The sequence below is a fragment of the Coregonus lavaretus genome, assembly GCF_964263955.1.
Source record: "Coregonus lavaretus genome assembly, chromosome: 3".
In the NCBI taxonomy this organism is placed as follows: domain Eukaryota; kingdom Metazoa; phylum Chordata; class Actinopteri; order Salmoniformes; family Salmonidae; genus Coregonus; species Coregonus lavaretus.
Window position 1 is genome coordinate 46,202,237 of NC_139990.1, and position 21,393 is coordinate 46,223,629.

Genomic DNA, 21,393 nt, shown 5'->3' on the forward strand with positions numbered 1-21,393 from the left:
TAATGCCCCCCGTGTAGCTCAGTTGGTAGAGCATGGCGTTTGCAACGCCAGGGTTGTGGGTTCGATTCCCACGGGGGGCCAGTATGAAAATGTATGCACTAACTGTAAGTCGATCTGGATAAGAGTGTCTGCTAAATATTTAAAGTACAGTTGATTCCTGATAAGTGCACATTGTATACAGTGGGGGAAAAAGTATTTAGTCAGCCACCAATAGTGCAAGTTCTCCCACTTAAAAAGATGAGAGAGGCCTGTAATTTTCATCATAAGTACACGTCAACTATGATAGACAAAATGAGAGAAAAAATCCAGAAAATCACATTGTAGGATTTGTAATGAATTTATTTGCAAATTATGATGGAAAATAAGTATTTGGTCAATAACAAAAGTTTCTCAATACTTTGTTATATACCCTTTGTTGACAATGACACAGGTCAAACGTTTTCTGTAAGTCTTCACAAGGTTTTCACACACTGTTGCTGGTATTTTGGCCCATTCCTCCATGCAGATCTCCTCTAGAGCAGTGATGTTTTGGGGCTGTCGCTGGGCAACACAGACTTTCAACTCCCTCCAAAGATTTTCTATGGGGTTGAGATCTGGAGACTGGCTAGGCCACTCCAGGACCTTGAAATGCTTCTTACGAAGCCACTCTTTCGTTGCCCGGGCGGTGTGTTTGGGATCATTGTCATGCTGAAAGACCCAGCCACGTTTCATCTTCAATGCCCTTGCTGATGGAAGGAGGTTTTCACTCAAAATCTCACGATACATGGCCCCATTCATTCTTTCCTTTACACAGATCAGTCGTCCTGGTCCCTTTGCAGAAAAACAGCCCCAAAGCATGATGTTTCCACCCCCATGCTTCACAGTAGGTATGGTGTTCTTTGGATGCAACTCAGCATTCTTTGTCCTCCAAACACGACGAGTTTAGTTTTTACCAAAAAGTTCTATTTTGGTTTCATCTGACCATATGACATTCTCCCAATCCTCTTCTGGATCATCCAAATGCACTCTAGCAAACGTCAGACGGGCCTGGACATGTACTGGCTTAAGCAGGGGGACACGTCTGGCACTGCAGGATTTGAGTCCCTGGCGGCGTAGTGTGTTACTGATGGTAGGCTTTGTTACTTTGGTCCCAGCTCTCTGCAGGTCATTCACTAGGTCCCCCTGTGTGGTTCTGGGATTTTTGCTCACCGTTCTTGTGATCATTTTGACCCCACGGGGTGAGATCTTGCGTGGAGCCCCAGATCGAGGGAGATTATCAGTGGTCTTGTATGTCTTTCATTTCCTAATAATTTCTCCCACAGTTGATTTCTTAAAACCAAGCTGCTTACCTATTGCAGATTCAGTCTTCCCAGCCTGGTGCAGGTCTACAATTTTGTTTCTGGTGTCCTTTGACAGCTCTTTGGTCTTGGCCATAGTGGAGTTTGGAGTGTGACTGTTTGAGGTTGTGGACAGGTGTCTTTTATACTGATAACAAGTTCAAACAGGTGCCATTAATACAGGTAACGAGTGGAGGACAGAGGAGCCTCTTAAAGAAGAAGTTACAGGTCTGTGAGAGCCAGAAATCTTGCTTGTTTGTAGGTGACCAAATACTTATTTTCCATCATAATTTGCAAATAAATTCATAAAAAATCCTACAATGTGATTTTCTGGATTTTCTTTCTCAATTTGTCTGTCATAGTTGACATGTACCTATGATGAAAATTACAGGCCTCTCTCATCTTTTTAAGTGGGAGAACTTGCACAATTGGTGGCTGACTAAATACTTTTTTTCCCCACTGTAAGTGCAAAATCTCCATTAATGCATTGTAGCTCAATAGTCCCATTTCAAATACATCCTGGATACATACAGTATGTGCATGTTCTGGTTAGCTCTCACATAATATTACATTATAACATGTTACCATACTTATAATTTAAGTCTATCTGTAATATTTGCTGAGGAGAGAAAGGACACCAAGTGGTAGAAGCAGGAGAGCTGTGTGGATGTGGATGGTAGCCCCACTGCTGGGTTTGGCAGTAGCCACAGCGGCATTGATACACCGATCAGTAATGCAGCAGGTCACTCGGATGCCTTTTCCGGATTCACTCAAACCAGCACCAGCCTTCTCTTGCGTACAGTGTTCAGAACTGACACACTGTTGCATGACTTTCTTCTCACCTATCAACAGAAAACAACATACAGTGAGCTCCAAGTAATCCTGAATGAATCGTGAATAATGATGTGTGAGAAAGTTAGACCCACAAATATAATACCCCCAAGACATGGTAATCTCTCACCATTACAATAACAGGGGAAGTTAGCATTTTTTTTGTGCGTCTAACTTTCTCACTCATCATTGCTCACGATTCATTCAGGACTATTCGTAATCATGGTAGCATCCACATTAATGTAGAAGTGTTTAGAAACATATTATATTCTTATTTACAATAAAAGTGACTCCAAAATGACACAATACATTATTTACCATTCATTTCTATTGGGCATAAATAATCAGAAACACAACCAAAACAAACAGCAAATGCATCCAACTAATTTGTAGAGTCACAAGCTTGATGTTGTCATTGCGTGCTATGAATATGGGACCAAATACTTAACTTTTGACTACTTTAATACACGTACAGTACCAGTCAAAAGTTTGGACACACCTATTTATTCAAGGGTTTTTCTTTATTTTTACTATTTTCTACTTTGTAGAATAATAGTGAAGACATCAAAACGATGAAATAACACATATGGAATCAAAGCTGTCATCAACGCAAAGGGTTGCTATTTGAAGAATCTCAAATATAAAATATATTTTTGATTTGTTTAACACTTTTTTGGTTACTACATGATTCCATATGTGTTATTTCATAGTTTTGATGTCTTCACTATTATTCTACAATGTAGAAAATAGTAAAAATAAAGAAAAACCCTTGAATGAGTAGGTGTGTCCAAACTTTTGACTGGTAGTGTACGTGAATTTGTCCAAATACTTTTGGTCCCCTAAAATAGGGGACTATGTACACAGCTGACAGTCTGCACTTTAAACTCATAGCCATTGTATCTTTTCAAATCCAAATTGCTGGAGTACAGAGCCAAAACAACAAACATTGGTCACTGTACCGATACTTTTGGAGCTCACTGTATGTCTTTTCCTCATGTAAGTCACTCAATCAAGTCCTGTCCAATAGATAGACTATTACTTTAGCTTGTACAAACTAACATTAAGTAGATTTTAGATTAGAGCTATTCAAGGCTTAGTAAATATAGGTTAATAATGAATCAGTTATTATGTATTACATTACAGATTTTCTGGAAAGTCACTGGTGCCCTGTTTTTTCTATGATTGCAGTGTATTAACACATTAGGGTTAGAACACAAGTTTAACATGTTCCACAATCAGTTCAAAATGTTTTATAAAATTATGATATTGATTAGAATGACTCTTGGTTACTACCAGTTTCCAAGCTAATCAATTATTATTCCTCCCATTATCCTTACCCTCATTATTCTCAGTGATCATACACGTAGCATTCTGAGTCAGGCATATTTCCTTATTACAGTCAGCATTGGAGGTGGTTGAATTGCAGACATAGCATTTCAGTGCATCGACTGAAATGACATACAAATTAAATGACAAACTGCAACACACATTTAAAAAATGACAAACAAATGAATTGACAATGTGCAAAACGTATAGCATTTCAGTGCATTAATGACAGGCGGCAGGTAGCTTAGTGGGTAAGAGCGTTGTGCCAGTAACCGAAAGGTTGCTGGTTCTAATCCCCGAGCCAACTAGGTGAAAAATCGGTCGATGTGCCCTTAAGCAAGGCACTTAACCCTAATTGCTCCTGTAAGTCGCTCTGGATAAGAGCGTCTGCTAAATTACTAAAATGTAAATTAAATGACGAACTACAAAGAGCAACACGGAGAGCATTTCATAAATGACAAACAAATAAAATGACAAATTGAAAGGATAACATGCATAGTATTTCAGTGCATCTACTGAAATGACAAACATATAATGTGAAATAATTACAGTGTGAGGAGTCATCAACATCATTATTCAAAAGACACATCCATCCATACAATGACAGTTCTGATACCTGACTTTCTGACATGTCAATAAGATCATGAATGTGGTAAAGCAAAAAAATATATAGAATTACCAAATATGCAAATAAGTAATACATTTTATAAATGTATTTATCACTTAAATAATCAAAAGTCCAATTCATACTGAAACATAACTTTATTATATCATCATTATTATAATTACCTGAGGAAAGGGATAGACTGAGTAGTAGCATAAAGGAGAGTCCTCATGTTTCTGTCCTGTCTTGTGTGGGCTCTTTGGGCATATGTGTTTGAAATAACGTTTTCTCATAAGGTCCACCCATAAGACATGCATACTGTCCAGGGTTGGGCGGAATGTTCTGGTAGCCTAAATCATACATTTTCTCAAGAGGAATCTGTTTATTTCATGAGTTGGATGATTAATTGTAAAACAGGCAAAAAAGATAACGTACTACACAGGGTGGAGCTGTATTGACTCATCAAACATGGCATTTTGACACTAAGATTCTGATGAAATGTGGGATGATTCAGTTCTGAGTGCGGGTTCAGTTCTGGAAAAAATAGTTTTCTGTGGAAAGAAACCAAGGAGAACATTTGGCAGTTTAGGAGATTTCAAATAGATTAGAATAGGAGCGAACAGCTTCCATTCCCAGTGAAAGGTGACTTCAGAGCTGTGTGGCTCAGCTCTGCCCTGGGTACCAGTCTGTTTAGCTAACATTCCACACCTTGTAGGGCTATTTTCAAGTTTCAAGTTTCATTTGTCACAAGCACAAGTACAATGAAATGGTTAACATGCAAGCACTTCCCAACAGTGCAGTATTCAATATCAAAATAGTACAACAACAAAAAAACTGGAGAAATAAGAGAGAGAGAGAGAAAAAACAGGAGAATGTAAGCTCTATACAGGGGTCAGTGCACTAGCTTGGACCCCCTTGTGGCCCCCCTGAATGCGGAGTCTGAAATAATTATCACAGATTTTGTATTTTATTTTTTACATCCGTTATTAGACATTGGCAAAGCAGAACACTAAAGTAACCCAACACATTTTCTAGTGTGACTCCTTCAAGCAGAACACAACAGTATCGTACCACGTGGATCTGCAAGTTTTTTTCTATTCAGAAGTTGAAAGAAATTTGGCGCGAATAATATCATTCAAGCAAGAAGAACGAAATAAAGAGGTGAGCAAAATGTTTAATATGTTGTATTTGTAACATAGTTAACTATTAAATGCATTACAGAAGTGTAACGGTAGATCAGCTAATGTTAACCTGGCCTTTTGTTACTTTCTTTGTGAATTAATTAATGAATTGGATTGAATCCTTGCCTATGTATTCGTTTGCATTGTTTTTGGTTTAGTTTTGTAGCTAATTCTAACAGTCAGGTGTCGGAAATGTATGGCAATATGAAAAATGATATAATATTTGATCATAAACGCATGGTGCTGAGTGCTTTTACTTAAACCACTCTCAGTAAACGGATTGTAACGTTAAAATGTTAGACATGAAAGATAGCTACCTAGCATGTCAGTTATTTTCAGTAAATGAATGAATAAGCTTGGTCCCCATTGCTTTTGCTCTATAGTTCTCACCAACATGAAGAGAAAAAAGGACATAATGTTTCTTCCAAAGAAAAGACAAGGCAGGAAGTCAGACAGAGCCAGAGGGTTCAGGTGTGGAGAGAGCAGAGAGCCTGCAGAGAGAGAGCAGGAAGACTTGTCCATTGAAGAGACAGAGTGAAGGCATAGTAGAGCAGGAAAGTGAAAGATGGAGAGGCTGAGGGGGACATAGAGGCTGAGAGTGAGACACCAACAGAGGAGCCATGTGCGTCAACAAGCAGTGGACCATCAGGTTTGTGATGTTGAATACATCTGTGGTTACTTGTAAAGCAGTGCAATTAGTCCGTTTATATATGTATAGAAATGTGTCGGTTTATGATTGAAATGAATGATCTCATTTAACATGCTATTGGGCTTGTGATATAGATATCAGATGGATTTCAGAAGTTGTCTGGCTAAGGTATGTGTCTAAAGTTACCCAAATAGATAGTTTTAATTATAGTTACATTTCTCAAAGAGAAGTCCCTGTTTCCATTTGCTAGAATGTATGAATCAAATATTGAGGACTTGGGGCATGAACTACATCAGTTCAGAAGAATTTTACAAAGGAAAATACAGAGTGGCATGCAGAGACCCTCCAGTGTAGTAGAGCTAGCATTATTCATTGAGCCTTATAAATACGTTTTCTTTGAGCTCTTTAAACTGCAAAATAGCTGTTTCAATCCCTGTTAGTACCGCTTCTTGTGAACAGAGTTTTTCTGCACTAAAGCTGGTGAAAACGTATCTTAGGTCCACAATGTCAGATGAGAGATTAAGCAATTTAGGTGTATTAAGTATTGAGTCAAGGAGGGCAAAGGCCTTGAATCTAGATGAATTTGCTGATCTTTTTGCAAGAAACCACAAAAACCGTAGAATACAGTTGATGTAACTGATAATGAATATGTAATGCAAATGTAAAAATGTAATGTAAATGCAAATAATAAATAGTTGAATGATTATAAACATGGTCATTTGTCTATTAATGCCTGCAATGCAGTGAAGAAAACGACATGACAACAATAATGTGTAATGTAACTGGCCCCTCTAACAGTACAACTGGCCCCAGCCTGGCCCCTCCCAGTTGGAATGGTCTAGACCCGCCACTGGGTCAGTGCCAGTACCAGATTTACAATGAGCAGGGATACTGGAGTGATAGAGGTAGATATGTACATGTAGGCATGGATTAGCATTGCAGCATAAGTGATGGGTTGGTGTGTGTGTGGTGGTGACTGTATGTGTGTGGGTGTTAGTGTGAGTTGGTGGGTGTGTGGTGGTGAGTGTATGTGTGTGGGTGTTAGTGTGAGTTGGTGGGTGTGTGGTGGTGAGTGTGGGTGTTAGTGTGAGTTGGTGGGTGTGTGGTGGTGAGTGTGGGTGTGGGTGTTAGTGTGAGTTGGTGGGTGTGTGGTGGTGAGTGTATGTGTGTGGGTGTTAGTGTGAGTTGGTGGGTGTGTGGTGGTGAGTGTATGTGTGTGGGTGTTAGTGTGAGTTGGTGGGTGTGTGGTGGTGAGTGTATGTGTGTGGGTGTTAGTGTGAGTTGGTGGGTGTGTGGTGGTGAGTGTATGTGTGTGGGTGTTAGTGTGAGTTGGTGGGTGTGTGGTGGTGAGTGTATGTGTGTGGGTGTTAGTGTGAGTCGGTGGGTGTGTGTTGGTGAGTGTTTGTGTGTGGGTGTTAGTGTGAGTTGGTGGGTGGGTGTGTGGTGGTGAGTATGTGTGTGGGTGTTAGTGTGAGTTGGTGGGTGTGTGGTGGTGAGTGTATGTGTGTGGGTGCTAGTGTGAATTGGTGGGTGTGTGGTGGTGAGTGTATGTGTGTGGGTGTTAGTGTGAGTTGGTGGGTGTGTGAAAGATTGTTAGTGTAGGCGTGATATCCATGGAAACAGGGCTAAATACTTCTGGTAATATATCCATGGAAACAGGGCTAAATACTTCTGGTAATATATCCATGGAAACAGGGCTAAATACTTCTGGTAATATATCCATGGAAACAGGGCTAAATACTTCTGGTAATATATCCATGGAAACAGGGCTAAATACTTCTGGTAATATATCCATGGAAACAGGGCTAAATACTTCTGGTAATATATCCATGGAAACAGGGCTAAATACAGTGAGGGAAAAAAGTATTTGATCCCCTGCTGATTTTGTATGTTTTCCCACTGACAAAGAAATGATCAGTCTATAATTTGAATGGTAGGTTTATTTGAACAGTGAGAGACAGAATAACAACAAAAAAATCCAGAAAAACGCATGTCAAAAATGTTATAAATTGATTTGCATTTTAATGAGGGAAATAAGTATTTGACCCCTCTGCAAAACATCACTTAGTACTTGGTGGCAAAACCCTTGTTGGCAATCACAGAGGTCAGACGTTTCTTGTAGTTGGCCACCAGGTTTGCACACATCTCAGGAGGGATTTTGTCCCACTCCTCTTTGCAGATCTTCTCCAAGTCATTAAGGTTTCGAGGCTGACGTTTGGCAACTCGAACCTTCAGCTCCCTCCACAGATTTTCTATGGGATTAAGGTCTGGAGACTGGCTAGGCCACTCCAGGACCTTAATGTGCTTCTTCTTGAGCCACTCCTTTGTTGCCTTGGCCGTGTGTTTTGGGTCATTGTCATGCTGGAATACCCATCCACGACCCATTTTCAATGCCCTGGCTGAGGGAAGGAGTTTCTCACCCAAGTTTGACGGTACATGGTCCCGTCCATCGTCCCTTTGATGCTGTGAAGTTGTCCTGTCCCCTTAGCAGAAAAACACCCCCAAAGCATAATGTTTCCACCACCATGTTTGACGGTGGGGATGGTGTTCTTGGGGTCATAGGCATTATTCCTCCTCCAAACACAGCGAGTTGAGTTGATGCCAAAGAGCTCCATTTTGGTCTCATCTGACCACAACACTTTCACCCAGTTCTCTGAATCATTCAGATGTTCATTGGCAAACTTCAGACGGGCATGTATATGTGCTTTCTTGAGCAGGGGGACCTTGCGGGCGCTGCAAGATTTCAGTCCTTCACGGCGTAGTGTGTTATCAATTGTTTTCTTGGTGACTATGGTCCCAGCTGCCTTGAGATCATTGACAAGATCCTCCCGTGTAGTTCTGGGCTGATTCCTCACCGTTCTCATGATCATTGCAACTCCACGAGGTGAGATCTTGCATGGAGCCCCAGGCCGAGGGAGATTGACAGTTATTTTGTGTTTCTTCTATTTGCGAATAATCGCACCAACTGTTGTCACCTTCTCACCAAGCTGATTGGCGATGGTCTTGTAGCCCATTCCAGCCTTGTGTAGGTCTACAATCTTGTCCCTGACATCCTTGGAGAGCTCTTTGGTCTTGGCCATGGTGGAGAGTTTGGAATCTGATTGATTGATTGCTTCTGTGGACAGGTGTCTTTTATATAGGTAACAAACTGAGATTAGGAGCACTCCCTTTAAGAGTGTGCTCCTAATCTCAGCTCGTTACCTGTATAAAAGACACCTGGGAGCCAGAAATCTTTCTGATTGAGAGGGGTCAAACTCACACTGTTCAAATAAACCTACCATTAAAATTATAGACTGATCATTTCTTTGTCAGTGGGCAAACGTACAAAATCAGCAGGGGATCAAATACTTTTTTCCCTCACTGTACTTCTGGTAATATATCCATGGAAACAGGGCTAAATACTTCTGGTAATATATCCATGGAAACAGGGCTAAATACTTCTGGTAATATACTTCTGGTAATATATCCATGTAAACAGGGCTAAATACTTCTGGTTATATATCCATGTAAACAGGGCTAAATACTTCTGGTAATATACTTCTGGTAATATATCCATGTAAACAGGGCTAAATACTTCTGGTAATATATCCATGTAAACAGGGCTAAATACTTCTGGTAATATATCCATGTAAACAGGGCTAAATACTTCTGGTAATATATCCATGTAAACAGGGCTAAATACTTCTGGTAATATACTTCTGGTAATATATCCATGTAAACAGGGCTAAATACTTCTGGTAATATATCCATGGAAACAGGGCTAAATACTTCTGGTAATATATCCATGTAAACAGGGCTAAATACTTCTGGTAATATATCCATGGAAACAGGGCTAAATACTTCTGGTAATATATCCATGTAAACAGGGCTAAATACTTCTGGTAATATACTTCTGGTAATATATCCATGTAAACAGGGCTAAATACTTCTGGTAATATACTTCTGGTAATATATCCATGTAAACAGGGCTAAATACTCAGTTCATCACAAGAAGTGTTTCATTTCCCCCAACGCGTTCAAATGTCACAGCCGTTTGAGACTGAAAAGCCCTATACGGATTGACCAACTATGGTTTGCATGCCCTGCCGAAGCACCCTATCATGCGGAATAGGTGGTTGGAGTTCGTTGGTCACAGGGTGTTGTTGAGTATATCAGTAGCTAGACCATAGACTGACTGCTGGTTATGTATATTTTGATATTCATTATGACTATCATTGCTAGCATAGCTGGCGTTAGTTAGCCTACCTCAATACAACTCGGATTTGGCTTGGAAACACAATAACATTTCAAAAGAAGGCAAATAATTTGTAGGAAAACCTTTTGTCATGATTGTGATGTCGCCAGATTGACTTTAGATGCAGTACAACTTCAGCCAGCTAACTAAGATTGAGGGGACCACCATATTTTACCTAGCTAACATTAGCATTGCGACCTATTTTTGACAAACTTCGCTAGTAACAGTAATGGCAACATTGCCATCTCTCTGAGGTAAATTTGACTACATAATATGGCAAAGTTGTTTCCTACTAATTATTTGCCTACTTTAGCAATGTCATCGTATTTCCATGCCACTCTAAATTAGTGCAATTTAGACGAAACAGTCACATTAGCCTCCAAGGTGTAACCCATGTCTAAGGCACAAATAAATATTGGATGCAGCTATGGTGGTACTAGCTAACTCATGTCTGACTACAACAGTGTACTAACTAGCAGCAACAAACTCAAACATTTACATTTACGTCATTTAGCAGACGCTCTTATCCAGAGCGACTTACAAATAGGTGAATTCACCTTATAGCCAGTGGGGTAACCACTTTACAATGTGTTTTTTTTTTGGGAGGGGGGGGGGGTTGGAGTAAAATGGGGGGGGGGGGGGGGGGGGGGGGGGAGTAAAGGGGGGGGGGGGGGTAGAAGGATTACTTTATCCTACTTTATCCTAATCCTTATCCAAACCAACTCAGGGCCATAGCAAAACTTCACAGTTGGTTGCATAGTGTAATGGCATCACTGGACTGAATCTAATCCAATCTGGAGCCAGTCAGTCTACATCTGTAAAGCATAGAATTAGCTTCCAAACGGGATTAGATTATTTCTCGAGCTATGTTTATAATTGAGAGATTATGACAATTGTTGACCCTGTTTTTCTGTTAGACAAAGTGCCCAGTTGGGTGCCAGATTTATGCCCTGGTCATGAACGGACGCCAGGATTTACCAGAAGGCACAAAGGTGGGTATCATAACATGTCCTGCAATGTGATTGCAATGGTTTAGCGACCTCCAAAAAAAGTTGTATTCACTGTTCACTTTCTATTTACCACAGCTTGTCAGGCCAGACCTCAGAATAAAAGTGTGTCATGCAACACAAGTACCCTTGTGACACCTCCTCCGTTGTTGCCAGTGTCCCTTGACTCATGAAAAGGAACACGCCATCATGAGGCCTCTGATAGTGAACCGAGTTACTGCACTTCTTCTTCTTCTTCTTCAATTAGGTTTAACGGCAGTTGGCATCCAATTTGTTGCATTACCGCCACCTACTAGACTGGAGTTCAACTCCCTTATCTTTCCTTGAAAAATAAAATAAACCAAAGCAAAGAAATATCCTACCATCTAACACTACACTCACACCTTCAACACTACAACTAATAATTAACCCCACCTCACTCCTACCTCATGCCCTCAACCTGAATTGATGAGACATCACCACTTAACACTCCCTGTAACTCTTCTGCTGTCAAGTCTCGCACACCCAAATATCTCTCTGCAGCTGCCACCACCACCTCAATTTTCTTCGATTTGCGTTCCATCCCTGCAGTACAATTAATAACCATTGCTATAACCGCTAAAAATCCAATCTTGCTGAACCATATATCACCATTTATCCCTCTGTACTGGTACATCTCTACTACTCACACAATTTCTCTCAGGATCCCTCCCCCTTGACCCATCTTTCTCTACTTTCTTCACTGCCTCCGCATATGACAACTTTTTCTCTACTCTTACCCTGGATACCTCAACCTGCTTCTCTCGCACTGGACATGTCTGATCCCCAGCCCCATGGCCACCCCTACAATTAGCACATACCACCACTTTCCCCACTGCTTCACACTCCTTTGTCTCATGCCCTTCTGCACACTTCTCACACCTTGGAATCTCCCTCCTACACACTGCTGCCACATGCCCATAAGTTTGACACCTGTAACATCTTAAGGTATTCGGCACATATGCTCGCACTGGATAACTTATATATCCTAACCTCACTTTCTCAGGCAAAGACTCAGCTTCAAAACTCAAAAGAACAGACAATGACTCTTCTGTTTCCCCACTCTCGCCACCCTGTTTACGTCGCACCAAACGACGAGCATCACACACACCGGGAATCATCTCCTTCAGTTGGTCAACTTTTACATTCACTGCTACTCCAGTAATCACTCCTCTCAATGGCGCCCTTTTCTTAAGAGCGAAACAATTCACAATTCTTTCCCCGATTTGTTTAACTCTGAGCGCCTTCTCCTTCTACCCAACAGAAACATAAACAATTATCACTAGACCACTTCTGGTTAACCTCACCGATTCCACTTTACCCAACGCTCTTTTCACCCATCTTGAAACCACAATTGGATCAGCCAAAAGGCAAGGATCAATTTTTTCCACAAACTTCACTCCTACTGTCACAGACTCATCTTTATCCTGACCCGCTGTGCAATTTTCGGCCTCCGAGTACTTCACCACACCTACCACCTCCGATACATCACCCTCATTCACTTCCATTTCTCCTCCTGTCTTCAGCTCACTTTGCTTACATTTCCTACCACTCTTCTTTAACAAACCTTCTCCCTTTTTCCCGCCATTTTTAACTGACTCAAACTCACAATCTTCCTCCATCTCTCTCTTAGACCTCCTCTGCCTCTCTTTTTCCCTCCATTCCTCCTCATTCATCCAAGTATACGTCTCCTTATGATAATACTGCATTTCTCCAAACCTATATCTGTTTCTTGCCTTCTCTAAGGACTCCATTTTCCCCCTCCTTTCCCTTCCGGCATCTATTCTATCCTCGGCCTTGACCTCTTCATTTCTCTCCTCTTCTGATCCGCTGTCCTCCTCTCCTGAATCACCATCGTCTTCTGATCCCTCATCCGAGCTGTTATCCTCACTATCATCGGGACTTACTCCCTTTCCAACTGCTCATCTTTTCGCTGAAGACGCCATGCTCCACCCCTCAGTCGGTCAAGCCGTCTTTTGACCAACGTTCTCAATTTTAGTTATACGCACGAGCGCCCTTTACTCATGAGGGCACTGCTGGTTCCAAAACGAACCCCTCTTTTGAAAAGGGTTCTTCAAAGCACCCCTTAAGTCTACAACCTACGTCCATCTCATTCAAGTTACTGCACTGATGACACAGACGTCTTCATCAACAACGACAGGTAATGTGTGTTATGTGAAAAGTTGTATTAAAAAATACCCAGCTTGATAAACTAGTAGCCTAATTCAACAGCCAAGCAAATACTACTAGTAGAATAATTCTGGTTGTGAAGTGCATTAGTAAAAAGCTTTGTCCTTTCTTTAGAACAAAATGCAATTTACCACTTGGCTGTCTATTATATCTCCCTGTCACAGGCCCTCCCAGTCAACAGCACCTCATAACATTAGCCTGCCGAAGTTCTTTGAGAGATGTCCAGTTTGCAGCTGAACATGCAGCATATACAGTGGTGGAAAAAGTATCCAATTGTCATACTTGAGTCAAAGTAAAGATATGTTAATAGAAAATGACTCAAGTAAAAGTGAAAGTCACCCAGGAAAATTCTACTTGAGTAAAAGCTAAAAGTATTTGGTTTTAAATATACACTACCGGTCAAAGGTTTGGACACACCTACTCATTCAAGGGTTTTTCTTTATTTTTTACTATTTTCTACATTGTAAAATAATAATGAAGACATCAAAACTATGAAATAACACATATGGAATCATGTAGTAACCACAAAAGTGTTAAACATATCAAAATATATTTTATATTTGAGATTCTTCAAATAGCCACCCTTTGCCTTGATGACAGATTTGCACACTCTTGGCAGTAATAAACGGAAATATATTTTTTAAAAGGATATGTATATGTATTTATATGTATGTATGTGTATATGTCGTGAAGTTTACATACACTTAGGTTGGAGTCATTAAAACTCGTTTTTCAACCACTCCACAAATTTCTTGTTAACAAACTATAGTTTTGGCAAGTCGGTTAGGACATCTACTTTGTGCATGACACAAGTAATTCTTCCAACAATTGTTTACAGACAGATTATTTCACTTATAATTCACTGTATCACAATTCCAGTGGATCAGAAGTTTACATACACTAAGTTAACTGTGCCTTTAAACAGCTTGGAAAATTCCAGAAAATTATGTCATGGCTTTAGAAACTTCTGATAGGCTAATTGACATCATTTGAGTCAATTGGAGGTGTACCTGTGGATGTATTTCAAGGCCTACCTTCAAACTCAGTGCCTCTTTGCTTGACATCATGGGAAAATCAAAAGAAATCAGCCAAGACCTCAGAAAGAAAATTGTAGACCTCCACCAGTTCATCCTTGGGAGCAATTTCCAAACGCCTGAAGGTACCATGTTCATCTGTACAAACAATAGTACGCAAGTATAAACACCATGGGACCACGCAGCCATCATACCGCTCAGGAAGGAGACGCATTCTGTCTCCTAGAGATGAACGTACTTTGGTGCGAAAAGTGCAAATCAATCCCAGAACAACAGCAAAGGACCTTGTGAAGATGCTGGAGGAAACAGGTACAAAAGTATCTATATCCATAGTAAAACGAGTCCTATATCGACATAACCTGAAAGGACGCTCAGCAAGGAAGAAGCCACTGCTCCAAAACCGCCATAAAAAAGCCAGACTATGGTTTGCAACTGCACATGGGAACAAATATTGTACTTTTTGGAGAAATGTCCTCTGGTCTGATTAAACAAAATAGAACTGTTTGGCCATAATGACCATCGTTATGTTTGGAGGAAAAAGGGGGTCTTGCAAGCCAAAGAACACCATCCCAACCGTGAAGCACAGGGGTGGCAGCATCATGCTGTGGGGGTGCTTTGCTGCAGGAGGGACTGGTGCACTTCACAAAATAGATGGCATCATGAGGAAGGAAAATTATGTGGATATATTGAAGCAACATCTCAAGACATCAGTCAGGAAGTTAAAGCTTGGTCGCAAATGGGTCTTCCAAATGGACAATGACCCCAAGCATACTTCCAAAGTTGTGGCAAAATGGCTTAAGGACAACAAAGTCAAGGTATTGGAGTGGCCATCATAAAGCCCTGACCTCATTCCTATAGAAAATGTGTGGGCAGAACTGAAAAAGCGTGTGCGAGCAAGGAGGCCTACAAACCTGACTCAGTTACACCAGCTCTGTCAGGAGGAATGGGCCAAAATTCACCCAACTTATTGTGGGAAGCTTGTGGAAGGCTACCCGAAACGTTTGACCCAAGTTAAACAATTTAAAGGCAATGCTACCAAATACTAATTAAGTGTATGTAAACTTCTGACCCACTGGGAATGTGATGAAAGAAGCTGAAATAAATCATTCTCTCTACTATTATTCTGACATTTCACATTCTTAAAATAAAGTGGTGATCCTAACTGACCTAAAACAGGGAATATTTACTAGGATTAAATGTCAGGAATTGTGAAAATTGAGTTTAAATGTATTTGGCTAAGGTGTATGTAAACTTCCGACTTCAACTGTGTATATATATATTTATTTATTTGCAAGGGAAAAAAACATGGGGGATTGGAAGTGATGCAGACAATTACATTGATGGAAGTTACAATCTATCTACAATATTAAAGCTGATCTACCCCCAAATGTATTTATTTTTTAAACCACAAAAAATAAAAAAAAGATAAGTGGTCTAAAATAGAAATAGAGAACTACAGATACCAAAAAAAACGACTAACCTCTATGGGATCGGTATCCCGTATACGGGACGGTTGAGCTAACGTGCACTAATGTGATTAGCATGACTGTTGTAAGTAACAGCAAACTTTCCAGGACATAGACATGTCTTATATGGGCAGAAAGCTTACATTCTTGTTAATCTAACTGCACTGTCCAATTTACAGTAGCTATTACAGTGGAAAATACTATACTATTGTTTGAGTAGAGTGCACAACAACAAAAAACGTATCACGGCAACTGGTTTGATACATTCACCTCTGAAGGTAAATAATGTACTTACATTCAGTAATCTTGCTCTGATTTGTCATCCTAAGGGTCCCAGAGATAAAATGTAGCATAGTTTGTAGGAACTGGGTTCTACAGTTTGAACACCTGCTGTCTCTGGCTCCAAAGTACATAACTATAGAGAACATACAAAAATGATAAGGTAATACAAAATGTAAGTTTACACACTCCCAGGAATGTCATACATTCATGGGGGGGGCTCTGGTAAAGACCTCACCTCCAGCCTCACCTCTTGCCTGCTCATCAACAGTCGTCGATGGGGAGAACAGAATTAGGTAGGTTTAGTCTGACCTGTTCAAACTTCAACATAGTATATGTTTGTGTGTCAAATATCACCTATCCCTAACTGCCATTGGTAATAGACCAGTGACTGTGTGTATGTGTTCACAGATGCATGAGATGCAGAGAGACCTGGCACTCAACACATCCACTCAACACATCCACAATGAGGTGATTACTAATAATACAGTACAGCACAAATGTCCAGTAATAGCAACACCCTTTTCATTCCATGTGTCACTGATGAACTGTTTGTGTGTCAGATATTACCTATCCTAACTGCCATTGGTAATAGAACAGTGACTATGTGTGTATGTATTCACAAAAACATGTATGGAGCCAGCACATGGAGACTTGCAAGATGATGTGATGAATTCCAGACTGACAGACAAGCTACTGATGTCTCTGAATGGAGAGAGACCTGGCACGCAGCATAAAAAATGTACTAGACACAACTTTTACTTGTATTGTCTTTTTTATTATTGAATTGAATGGTATCAGTCAATGTGAGGAAGGAGACCCCTGTGTATCCTGCGCCAGGATCAGGTTGTATACAGGACACCACATAGGAAGGTATGACCACTCTGACATGTTTGCCAAGGTAGCCCCATTACCACCAGACAAAATGCAGATAGGCACAGTATCTGTATCGGCTGGGAAGGACAATGAAAGATGATAGGTGCACATTGTTATATTAGCAGAACACTGCTTCTAATTTATTATATTATAAAAGGGTTGTTTATTCTACATGGACCTGTTACTACATTTGAAACACTTAGTTTAGAAAATCTACATAAATTCAGCAATTGCATTCTTCTCATTTACTTTGTAGGCTACTGACCTATTGAAAGCTTCCTCCGGAATCTCACCATACATCTGCCTGTAGTTTTTAAACTCAACCTGCAGGAGGTTTGGTGTTGTGATTGAGTGGTGGGAAACCACTGCAAGCAAGTTTCTGACAGACGGGTGTGTCTTGGTGTTGGACACACCCAAGAAACATCAAACCACACCCCCACGCCAACTCACATTTGGCTTCTGTTATGGCCGCCAGCATTTCTTGAGGAGCAAGCCAAAAAACTAGGCCAAATCAGCTGGTGCAGTTCCCCTTTAACAGACTTATAGCCAGGGGATAGAAGCTGTTTAGGAGTCTGTTGGTCTAAGCCTTGATGCACCGGTACCGCCTGCCTGACGGGAGCATGGAGAACAGTCCATGTCTCGGGTGGCTGGAGTCTTTGGCAATTTTTGGGCCTTTCTCAGACACCGCCTGGCATGTTCGTCCTGGATGGCTGGGAGCTCACGCCTGGTGATGCACTGGGCCGTCAGCAGCACCCTTTGTAGGGCCTTCCGGTCGAGGGCAATGTAGTTTATGAAAGTTCGATACCAGCTGCCCTTCATAGAGCAACCTGTCATCAGCATCTGGCTCAGAGGAGCATTCCTTGGAGACGAGGCCATACCCCAAACGATTTAAAGAGGCGCTGCCATGCCTTCTTCAAGGCTGTTCTAGTGTGAGAGGACCATGTTAAGTATTCAGTGATGTGGACACAGAGGAACTTGAAGCTCTTGACCCTCTCGGCTGCGTCCCTGTGGATGGGGGTGTGCACCCCCCTCTGTTTCCTGTAGTCCACAATCAGCTCCTTGGTCTTACTGATGTTGAGGGAGAGGTTGTTGTCCTGGCACCACACTGCCAGTTCTCTGACCTTCCTGTAGGCTGTCTCATCGCCGTTGGTGATCAGGCCTACCACCGTTGTGTCATCAAACTTGAAGATGGAATTGGAGTCGTGGCCACACAGTCGTGGGTAAACAGGGAGTACAGTCGTGGTCAAAAGTTTTGAGAATGATTGTATTGGTCTTCACAAAGTTCACTGCTTCAGTGTTATGAGATATTTTTGTCAGATGTAGTGTAATTACAAGCATTAGTGTCAAAGGCTTTTATTGACAATTATATTAAGTTTATGCAAAGAGTCAACATATGCAGTGTTGACCCTTCTTTTTCAAAACCTCTGCAATCCACCCTGGCATGCTGCCAATTAACTTACATTTTACATTACATTTTAGTCATTTAGCAGACGCTCTTATCCAGAGCGACTTACAGTTAGTGAGTGCATACATTATGAGTGCATTATCATACTGGCCCCCCGTGGGAATCGAACCCACAACCCTAGCGCTGCAAACGCCGTGCTCTACCAACATCCCTGCCGGCCATTCCCTCCCCTACCCTGGACGACGCTGGGCCAATTGTGCGCCGCCCCATGGGTCTTCTGGGCCACATCCTGACTGATGGCAGCCCATTCTTGCATAATCAATGCTTGGAGTTTGTGGGTTTTTGTTTGTCCACCCACCTCTTGAGGATCGACCACAAGTTCTCAATGGGATTAATGTCTGGGGAGTTTCCTGGTCATGGACCCAGAATTTCGATGTTTTGTTCCCCGAGCCACTTAGTTATTATTTTTGCCTTATGGCAAGGTGCTCCATCATGCTGGAAAAGGCATTGGTCGTCACCAAACTGTTCTTGGACGGTTGGGAGAAGTTGCTCTCAGAGGATGTGTTGGTGCCATTCTTTATTCATGGCTGTGTTCTTAGGCAAAAATGTGAGTGAGCCCACTCCCTTGGCTGAGAAGCAACCCCACACATGAATGGTCTCAGGATGCTTTACTGTTGGCTTGACACAGGACTGATGGTAGCGCTCACCTTGTCTTCTCCGGACAAGGTGTTTTCCGGATGCCCCAAACAATCAGAAAGGGGATTCATCAGAGAAAATTACTTTACCCCAGTCCTCAGCAATCCAATCCCTGTACCTTTTGTAGAATATCAGTCTGTCCCTGATGTTTTTCCTGGAGAGAAGTGGCTTCTTTGCTGCCCTTCTTGACACCAGGCCATCCTCCAAAAGTCTTCGCCTCACTGTGCGTGCAGATGCACTCACACCTGCCTGCTGCTATTCCTGAGCAAGCTCTGCACAGGTGGTGCCCCGATCCCGCAGCTGAATCAACTTTAGGAGACGGTCCTGGCGCTTGCTGGACTTTCTTGGGCACCCTGACACCTTCTTCACAACAATTGAACCTCTCTCCTTGAAGTTCTTGATAATCCGATAAATGATTGATTTAGGTGCAATCTTACTAGCAGCAATATCCTTGCCTGTGAAGCCCTTTTTGTGCATAGCAATGATGACGGCATGTGTTTCCTTGCAGGTAACCATGGTTAACAGAGGAAGAACAATGATTTCAAGCACCACCCTCCTTTTAAAGCTTCCAGTCTGTTATTCTAACTCAATCAGCATGACAGAGTGATCTCCAGCCGACTGTACAGGAGGGGGCTAATCACACACCCCTGAGGGGCCCCCGTGTTGAGGGTCAGCGTGGCATAGGTGTTGTTTTCTACTCTCACCACTTGGGGTCGGTCGTCAGAAAGTCCAGGATCCAGTTGTAGAGGAAGTTGTTCAGTCCCAGGGTCCCGAGCTTGGTAACAAACTTGGATGGCACTATGGTGTTGAACGCTGAGCTGTAGTTGATGAACAGCATTCTCACATAGGTATTCCTCTTGTCCAGGTGGGAGAGGGCAGTGTGGAGTGCAATTGAGATTGCATCGTCTGTAAATCTGTTGTGGCGGTATGCAAATTGGAGTGGGTCTAGGGTGTTTGGGATGATTGAGTTGATGTGTGCCATGACCAGCCTTTCAAAGCACTTCATGATTACAGATGTGAATGCTACGGGTCGGTAGTCATTGTGGCATGTAGCCTTAGAGTTCTTGGGAACCGGAATGATGTTGGTCAGCTTAAGACGTGCAGATTACATACTGGGACAAGGAGAGGTTAAAAATGACCGTGAAGATGCCTGGCTGCTGATCTGCGCATGCTGTGAGAACATGCCCTAGAATACCGTCCAGCCACGCAGCCTTGCGAAGAAAAACGTACTAGAGTCGGCCTCAGAGCGAGATCACCAAGTCCTCTGGGACGGCAGGGGTCCTCATGCATGGCTCGTTGAGCAGATCATGGCTAGGTCTTCCTTTGTAATCAGCAATGGACTGTAGGCACTGCCACATGCGTTGAGCGTCGAGGCCTGTGTAATAGGATGCCACCTTGTTCATATATTGTCTTTTTGCCTGTATGATGGCTATGCGGAGGTCGTAGTGGGACTTCTTGTACTTGTTCCTGTCCTCAGGTGTAGCCTCAGGGTTAACTGTGATAGCCCTGTGAGTGGTAACTCTGTCGTTTAGCTTAGCGGGTACCTCTGTGTTAGTCCAGGGCTTTTCATTGGGAAAGCAGCGAACCTTCACTGTGGGGACAATGTCGGTGATGCATTTTCTGATGAAGGTGGTTAGCTCAGAGATGCTATCGGTGGAGTCCCTGAACATATTCCAGTCAGTGCTAGCAGAGCAGTCCTGCAGCATAGCCTCTGCTTCGGTGGACCATTTAGCTACGGAGCGTATCATAGGTACTTCCTGTTTGAGCTTCTGTTTGGAAGCAGGAATATAGAGTCGTGACCTGATTTGCTGAAGGGGTGACGAGGGAGGGCCCTGTATGCTTGCTTGTGGGTTGAGTAACAGTGATCTAGGACTTTATCGCCCCTAGTGGCGAAGGAGACGTGTTGGTAGAAGTTGGGCATCACGTATCTTAGTGACTCAGAATTGAAGTCACCGGCAACAAGAAAAGCAGCCTCCGGTTGCAAGGTTTCCTGCTTGTTTATAGCCTCGTACAGTTTGTTGTACTGAGGTGGAATATACAGCAGTCATGATAACAGATGATTCACAGCCTACTCTGTGTCATTGTGAAACAGTGGGGCTACTTGTTTTATTATCAGTAGAAATTGAGCATACACACAAATTTCAAATGAAGAACTGTGAATCACACCAATCAGACAAACTCCACTCCAACTGAAGCCAACTGAACTCAAGATATAATTTGTTTGTAAGTTTGTCTCTGTAAGGACTAGTAACTTAACTTGTTGCTAGAATAAAATATAATC

The 21,393-nt window shown here is 42.0% G+C and overlaps 1 long non-coding RNA gene across 1 annotated transcript; it reads right to left on the minus strand.

The window, feature by feature from the left end:
• Positions 1-1,763: 1,763 nt before the first annotated feature.
• On the minus strand, positions 1,764-4,332 carry LOC311110079. Its single transcript, XR_014610673.1, has 3 exons — positions 4,263-4,332; positions 3,485-3,595; positions 1,764-2,158 (listed from the first exon to the last, which is right to left on the minus strand). It is a non-coding gene; the product is annotated as an uncharacterized lncRNA (long non-coding RNA).
• Between the last annotated feature and the right edge of the window lie 17,061 nt (positions 4,333-21,393).